The sequence below is a fragment of the Primulina tabacum genome, chromosome 7 (genome assembly GCF_025594145.1).
Source record: "Primulina tabacum isolate GXHZ01 chromosome 7, ASM2559414v2, whole genome shotgun sequence".
NCBI classification, from domain to species: domain Eukaryota; kingdom Viridiplantae; phylum Streptophyta; class Magnoliopsida; order Lamiales; family Gesneriaceae; genus Primulina; species Primulina tabacum.
Genome location: NC_134556.1, coordinates 27,707,770 through 27,716,764, shown reverse-complemented (window position 1 = coordinate 27,716,764; position 8,995 = coordinate 27,707,770). Strand labels below are relative to the sequence as shown.

Below are 8,995 nucleotides of genomic sequence, written 5' to 3'. Positions count from 1 at the left end.
ATTAAGTAAACTAAAAATTTGGAGGAATTATAGTTGTGATTGTTTTAAAATCACACCCAATGAAAATTAGTGTGTTATGGAGGCTAGGGTTTTTGTCAACTACTTAAACCAAACCTCCATGACATAATTACCATAATATTATATTTGGGTCCTTTTAATTAACATTAATGAGCTTGATTAATTAATTAAGCTAGTCCAACTAGTTTAATCAATTAATCAAAGTCCATTAAAATTTTAATTATTTAGTATGTTGGACTTGTACTCCTACAAGCCCATTAAACATACTTCCCACTACATTTACATTAATTTTTAATAAACTCAACTTTTGAGCTTAATAAATTAAATCCATTATAAATTCAACATTTTAATTTAATATTTAAATTATAAATTCAACTCCTTGAATTTATCACCTCAAAAATTTTATAGATTCATAAATTCAACTTCTTGAATTTACTATCTCATAAATTCAACTGCTTGAATTTATTTTATCAAAATTTAATTATAATAATTCAACTCCTTTAATTTACTCTATCATAATCTAAATTCAACTTCTTGAATTTATTTTCTCAACGGGAACAAATGATCCAGTGCTTGTGTGACCCTCAATGGTTCAGGGATACAGCTAGTCGTGGGTTCACAACTCTTTGTGATTCAGGACATAATCTTTTATTCGGGCTTACTCTAATTTGCCCCATTCCATGCACCAAAATTTGATCATGAGAATGTCAGAAACTATTTTCTGATTAAACCCATCGAATCATGGTAAGAGCGTCTAGTAGCATCGTCCCATGACTCCCTATCTCTGATACTGCCTGCAAGAACCAGTCGATTATGATTAACGTACAGTAAGGAACATTCATCTCATATATCCCGATTGAATCTGCAACCATTGGTTCATCGAGGTTGCATAATAATTCGATAACTATGTGATACATATAAATAGTGGCATCGCATGTACTATTGGAGAACTCCTTCTCTAATGTTAATCTCATAATCTAGCCAGAGATTTCACGCACTATTATTTCATCATATCACATAGGATATTCACACCCATAGGTGAGCGGTGAATCCAAGACTACAATGCACTGGCTCCTATATGTGTCGCAAATGTACCCAACCTCGCCACATGATGTGTAGCGCCCTTACCCGAGCCAATACTAAACTGACTAATAAACATGCAACATTAAACTTAATAACAACAATTAAACAGCGGAAACCAAATACTTAATCATCTTACAACCCAAACAAAAACAAAACAATAACAGAAGTCTTAAACATTAATACAACCATAACGAAAACATAACTCTGAACGAGAAAACGATAAACCACAGAAAACCTTCACTGGATCACCACTGAAACCCAAGTGCTCTAGCCACTGCCCTGGTCGTCCGAACCGTCCAACCTAAGACCTGTCCCATGGAATGGGGTGCCCAAGATGAAAACAAGGACGTGAGCGACAATCGCCCAATACGAGAATGTACGAGTATACAAACTGATATGATGCATGCGAAATGCAATATGCTTGGATATCAAGGATCAAGTCAAGAATCTCATGCTCAGTCTAGAGGCGCCTGAGTGTGTAGTCTCTGATCTGCCCTAGGCATGTTTTGGCTCCCACACTCATCATCAAGACGTGGACCTACAATGTCCAGGTCATCAGAGCCCGCGGCCCGTCGGACACTATAGCTCTTGATGCCCCATCGTCCACAAAGCAGAATAGGGCTGAGTGGCCCCAATAAACGAGGTATATCTCAAAAGATATCAGGCTCAACATGATATGTCATGCATAATATGCCAAAACTGTAAAACATGTATCATGCAACAGATAAATATGCAGCATATAAGTGTGTATACTACGCTTGAATATCTCAGTTAGTACATCACGTACCTCACTAAAACAATCTGACAGAAAGCACTGAACCTAAACAATACCAACATAATGAAATCACTATCAAACCTGATCAAACATGCTACAAGTTCTCCCTAATGATCCTTAAATAACTATTTAAGGCTTTAGGATTATACTTGGGTCCGTCGTCAGCCCGCTTATGATGTCTCGATCTCAGATCACCGACCCCTCATCGAGTCGACACTAGCTCCGAAACTTCCCGACACCAAAGTGCCCTAGAAACTGGCTAGAAAACCTAAGATAACTAGAATTCTCTCTGAAGAATGCGGTGTAGGAGACAAAAGAATCGGCTTCCATTTAAAGGCTGCATCCGGACTATTTCAGAAAATCCGAATCAATCTTATCTGTCACATGTCAGAATCTCATTTGTCTAGTTGGATTTCTCGAGATAATGAAATCTGAAGTAGATCGGTTTATCTTGTTTTAAATTCGGTGGATCTTAACAGCTTGATCCCGAATTATTAATTCCTTAATAATACTTAATTAACAACTCATTAATTATCTCTTAATTAATACTTCATTCAAAACAAGGATTCGGGTCATTACATCCTCTCCTCCTTACAAAGATTTCGTGCTCAAAATCAAAACTGAAGTACAATACAACTGAATAAAATACAACTCAAAACAAATGGGGATATTCTGAGCGCATACGACTCTCTAACTCCCAAGTCGCTTCTGCAGTACCTCGGCATTGCCATTGCACTAGAACAAGTGGAATGGTCTTGTTCCTGAGCTTTTTCTCTTTCCTACCTAGGATTAAAAGCGGCTGCTCGACATAAGTAAAGTCTTCTTCAAGTTGAACATCTGTTGGACCAAGAACGTGCGATTCATCTGCTACATACCTTCGTAGCAACGATACATGAAAGACATTATGAATGCTGGACAGATATGGCGGTAAAGCCAATCGATACGCCAAATTTCAAACACATTCCAAGATCTCAAAAGGTCCGATGAATCTTGGGACTAATTTTCCCTTGAGTCCAAATCTCATTACCCTGCGGAATGGTGAAACTTTAAGGCAAACTTTTTCCCTTGACTGAAACTGTAGAGGTCTACGCTTGGTATTCACGTAACTTGATTGACGATCTTGTGCAGTTTTAATTCTCTTCTTGATCAATTCCACTACGTCAATCGCTTGTTGTACTAATTCAGGTCCTTGCACTTGTCATTCTCCTACTTCGTCCCAAAACAAAGGAGTACGACAACGTCTACCATACAAATCTTCGAACGGAGCCATAACAATGCTGCTGTGGTAGCTATTGTTATATGCAAACTCCACAAGCGGCAGATGATCATGCCATGCTGGTCCAAAATCCAAATCACAAGCACGCAACATGTCTTCAAGTGTCTGAATAGTCCTCTCAGACTTACCATCGGTCTCTGGATGATAGGCAGTACTCAGACTCAATGTCGTTCCCAACGCTTTTTGAAAACTTCCCCAGAACCTTGAGGTAAAGCGTGGATCTCTGTCACTAACTATACTTGTTGTCACACCATGATATTTAAGAATCTCTTGGATGTATAGTCTTGCCATGCGATCGAAACTATATTCCCGACTATACGGAATGAAATGTTCTGACTTAGTCAGTCGGTCCACAACAACCCAAATTGCATCACAATTCTTAGAAGACAACGGCAAGTGGGTGACAAAATCCATCGTTACATGCTCCCACTTCCACTCAGGGATAGGAAGATTCTGAAGTAATCCTCCTGGTCGTCGATGTTCAGCTTTCACTTGCTGACAAACCAAACACTTGGCTACAAATTGATAAACACTTTTCTTCATACCTTTCCACCAAAACTTGGTCTTCAAATCCTTATACATTTTCATGCTTCCAGGGCGCTTGAGATAAAATCTCGTCTCTCAATTTAGAATCTTCTGGAACTACGATTCTTCCTGACAGACACAAGGTTTCATCTGTTTGGAATGCAAAGCCAGTTGTGTTGTCTCCGTTAGCTAATCTTGCTAACTTTTTCACTTTCGGATCAGAAAACTGAGCTTCTCGGATTTTGGCATACAACATCTGTTCAGATAAAATGCTCGTTACTCGAATGTGTTCCATTCCTTTCTTATGACGGAAGTGAAATCCCAGAGAACAACAATCTTGGATTACACTTGATATGAAACTTGTCTGAAGTGCAGATAATCTCACCTTGCGACTAAGAGCATCAGCGGTAAGATTCGCTGATCCTGGATGATACTTGATTTCGCAATCATAATCCTTTAACAAATCCATCCATCTTCTTTGGCGCATATTCAACTCTGCTTGAGTGAAGATATACTTCAAACTCTTGTGATCTGTAAATATCTCAAATCTCTCTCCGTAGAGATAATGTCACCAAATCTTCAAAGCAAACACAATCGCTGCCAATTCCAGATCATGAACTGGATAATTCTCTTCATGCTTCTTCAACTGTCTGGATGCATATGCAATCACATGACCGTTCTGGGTTAAACGCACCCAAGTCCTTGAAGTGATGTATCAGTGTAAACAATATACCCTCCTGATCCAGATGGCAAAGCTAAAACTGGTGCAGTTGTCAAACGTTGACGCGGTTCATTGAAACTATTTTCACAATCATGTGTCCATTCGAACTGCATATTCTTACACGTCAGTTGTGTCAATGGTTTGGCAATCTAAGAAAATCCTGAGATGAATCTCCGATAATAACATGCCAAACCTAGAAAACTTCTTATCTCTTGAGCTGATTCCGGTCGTGCCCAACTCAACACTGCTTCGATCTTGCTAGGATCCACTGATATCCCATCTTTGGATATAACATGTCCCAAGAAGACAACTCTGTCGAGCCAAAACTCGCACTTGTTCAACTTAGCATACAGTTGGTGATTCCTTAAGGTTAGCAACACAATCCTTAAATATTGTGCATGCTCTTTAAGACTACGAGAGTATACCAGTATGTCATCGATAAAGAAAATGACAAACTTGTCAAGATACTCCTGGAATACTCGATTCATGAAATCCATAAATACTGCTGGAACATTCGTTCCAAACAGCATCACTAGAAACTCGTAATGCACATACCTTGTTCGAAATGGAGTCTTAGGGATATCACGTTGATGAACTCGAAGTTGATGATATCCAGACCGTAAATCGATCTTCGAGTACACTGAAGTCCCTTGCAGTTGATCAAACAAATAATCAATCCGTGGTAACGGATATTTATTCTTGACTGTTACTCGGTTCAACTGTCGATAATCTATGCAAATTCGCATAGACCCATCCTTCTTATTAACGAACAACACTGGTGCTCCCCAAGGAGACACACTGGGTCTAATGTACCCTTTGTCAAGAAGATCTTGTAACTGTTGTGTCAACTCTTTCATCTCTGTTGGTGCCAATCTATAAGGCGCTCTCGAGATAGGTGCGGTTCCTGGTACCAACTCTATCTCCGCTTCCACTTCCCTCTCCGGAGGAAATCCAGTAATTTCATCGGGGAAAACATCAGGAAATTCATCGACAACTGGAGTGTTCTTCACGTCGATTACATCCTTCGATACGTCAACAGCATAAATGAGATATCCTTCTCCTCCTTTCGCTAAAGCTCGCTGTGCCTTTACAGCAGACACTACTGGCATTGGAGGTCGAACTCCCTCACCGAAGAAAAACCAATTCTCGTCTCCTTCTGGACGAAACTGAACGAGACGTTGATAACAATCTACAGTCGCTCTATACTTAGTCAATAGGTCGATTCCCATAATAAAATCGAAATCTTCCATAGCCAATATCATCAAATTGGTATACAAGTATTTTCCCTCAAATTCTACAAACAGTCTACTACAAGTCGCTTAGCTAAAACCTCTTGTCCCATCAGTGTAGACACCGACATTTAAACATCTAATGACACGTAGGGTATTTTATGCTTCTTAACAAACATTGATGCTATGAATGAATACGATGCCCCAGTGTCAATTAATACATATGCAGGAATACCACATAAAATAAAATTACCTGCAATGACTCTCTCGTTTTGCTCTTCAGATTGTTCTTGGTTTAGGGCAAACACTTGCCCCTGAACTCGTGGACGTTGCTGAGATCCTTGTGACATTCCTCCACGATGAGAACCTTGAGCAGGAAAACCTTTCTGTTGCACAGTGGCTTGACTGTTTTCCACTATGAGACCCTGTCATAGAACCTCCGCCTCCACTCTGATTCTCCAAATTAGGGCAATCCCTCTTCATGTGAGCAAAACCACCACAATTGAAACAAGCAACTATTGCTCTTCGACAATTCTCCGTCTGGTGATTGCCTCCGCAGTGGCAACATTGCATCTTTTTCCTACCAAAGCTGTGTACCCCTCTAAAACCGAAAGAAGAAGAAGATACAGACTTCTTGAAAGATTGACCCCTTGGCCCCAACGAACTAGAACTTTTGCTAGCTTGCATAGCCTTCCTCCTAGCAATACTGATCTCGGCTTGCCGACAACGATTAACTAATCCTTCGTACGAAGTAGGATCATCACAGACAGAAACCCGATCAAAAATCTCCTGGTTCAAACCATTCAAAAAGTGAGAATATTTTGCTGGAGAATTCTCACTGATGTGAGGAGCGTACTACAACAGATCCGTAAAACGCTTTTGGTAATCCTCAATGTTCGAATCTCCTTGCTTAATGGTCAACAGTTCCATTTCCTTTGCCTGACGAAGAGCTGGCGGAAAGTGATGATTGATGAAGGCCTGACGGAAATGTTCCCAACGAATCCGCCCATGCTGCTGAACTAGAATGGCAGAAATAGGTTTCCACCATTTCCGAGATTTTTCTTGGATCATGAAATCGGCTACCTCCATCTTCTCATCCTCGTCATAGTGCAATACTCGAAAACACTGCTCCATGATATCGACCCAAGCTTCTGCAACATCAGCATTCTCATCTCCGGTCAACGCTAGAGGTCCAATCTTCATGAAATCCATAATGTTGACACGATTCCTACGTCTCCTTTCATCATGATCACGGTGACGTCTTCCGTCACGATCTCTACGACGATGTTCTCGCGCAGCCTCATCGTCGCCATAACGGCCCTGTCCCACACTACCGTGACTGCTTCCATCTCCTAACATCTGAAAGGAAACTAAAATCAACCCCTAAATCCTCAAAACAGAATTACTAAAGTCCCAAAAATCTTTGCATGCTCTGATACCACCAAATGTAGCGCCCTTACCCGAGCCACTACTAAACAGACTAATAAATATGCAACATTAAACTTAATAACAACAATTAAACAGCGAAAACCAAATACTTAATCATCTTACAACCCAAACGAAAACAAAACAATAACAGAAGTCTTAAACATTAATACAACCATAACGAAAACATAACTCTGAACGAGAAAACGATAAACCATAGAAAACCTCCACTGGATCACCACTGAAACCCAACTGCTCTAGCCACTGCCCTGGTCGTCCGAACCGTCCAACCTAAGACCTGCCCCGTGGAATGGGGTGCCCAAGATGAAAACAAGGACGTGAGCGACAATCGCTCCGAGAATGTACAAGTATACAAACTTATATGATGCATGCGAAATGCAATATGCTCGGATATCAAGGATCAAGTCAAGAATCTCATGCTCAGTCTAGAGCCGCCTGAGTATGTAGTCTCTGATCTGCCCTAGGCATGTTTTGGCTCCCACACTCATCATCAAGACGTGACCTACAATGTCCAGGTCATCAGAGCCCACGGGTTCCGTCGGACACTGTAGCTCTCGATGCCCCATCGTCCACAAGACAGAATAGGGCTGAGCGGCCCCAAAAAACGAGGTATATCTCAAAAGATATCAGGCTCAACATGATATCTCATGCATAATATGCCAAAGCAGTAAAACATGTATCATGCAACAGATAAATATGCAGCATATAAGTGTTTATACTACGTTTGGATATCTCAGTAGTACATCACGTATCTCACTAAAACAATCTGACAGAAAGCTCTGAACCTAAACAATACCAACATAAATAAATCACTATCAAACCAGATCAAACATGCTACAAGTTCTACCTAATGATCCTTAAATAACTATTTAAGGCTTTAGGATTATACCTGCGTCCGTCGTCAGCCCGCTGATGATGTCTCGATCTCAGATCACCGACCCCTCCTTGAGTCGACACTAGCTCCGAAACTTCCCGACACCAAAGTGCCCTAAAAACTGGCTAGAAAACCTAAGATAACTAGAATTCTCTCTGAAGAATGCAGTTTAGGAAACAAAAGAATCGGCTTCCATTTAAAAGCTGCATCCGGACTATTTCAGAAAATCCGAATCAATCTTATCTGCCACGTGTCAGAATCTCATTTGTCTAGTTGGATTTCTCGAGATAATGAAATCTGAAGTAGATCGGTTTATCTCTTTTTAAATTCGGTGATTCCCAACAGATTGATCCCGAATTATCAATTCCTTAATAAGACTTAATTAACAACTCATTAATTATCTTTTAATTAATACTTCATTCAAAACAAGGATTCGGGTCATTACATGATGACTATCCTGGAGTCGGTTAACGAGTCAAAGCACAGCCCTAGCATATAGAGCCTCAGTGTTGTCCCGGGTCGTAAGGACTAATGGTGTACAATCATAATAACCACGGACTTATCCTCTCGATGAATGATAACCACTTCGAAAGTTCGAGGGAGAGTTGTCTGGTATAATCATCATATGACTACCCATCTGCATGTTTGGACATCTCTATGCCCTTACCAAGAAACGCAGTACACAACATCACAGATGCTAGTCTCGAGCTCAAGCGGCCTTTATCCTTATTTTAGGCGGCTGAATCGACTAGGAACGAATTTAGAATATGCAGTGTTTACAAATGAGTTTCAACATCGAATTACGATTCACTTGTATGAAAGCGTAATCAAGGACTTTATCTTTACTGATTGCATGTGTATACAGATAAAGTAAAACGAAACCATTAAAAAGTAAATTATATTAAAATGAAGATTGTTTATTACAGTTGAGTCAAAAAATTCTTTAGCCAACCGTTGGCTTGCATGGCATCTACTCTAACAAGTGTGTGGTAGCAAACTCTTCATCCCAACTTGCATGTTGCAATAACCTTTTCAAAATTCTCTTTAG

At 40.2% G+C, this 8,995-nt stretch overlaps 1 long non-coding RNA gene across 1 annotated transcript; it reads right to left on the bottom strand.

The window, feature by feature from the left end:
• Nucleotides 1–1,132: 1,132 nt before the first annotated feature.
• Nucleotides 1,133–8,392, bottom strand: LOC142551209 (uncharacterized). The gene is made up of 3 exons (XR_012821536.1): nt 7,963–8,392; nt 5,881–7,350; nt 1,133–1,409 (listed from the first exon to the last, which is right to left on the bottom strand). It is a non-coding gene; the product is annotated as an uncharacterized LOC142551209 (long non-coding RNA).
• Between the last annotated feature and the right edge of the window lie 603 nt (nt 8,393–8,995).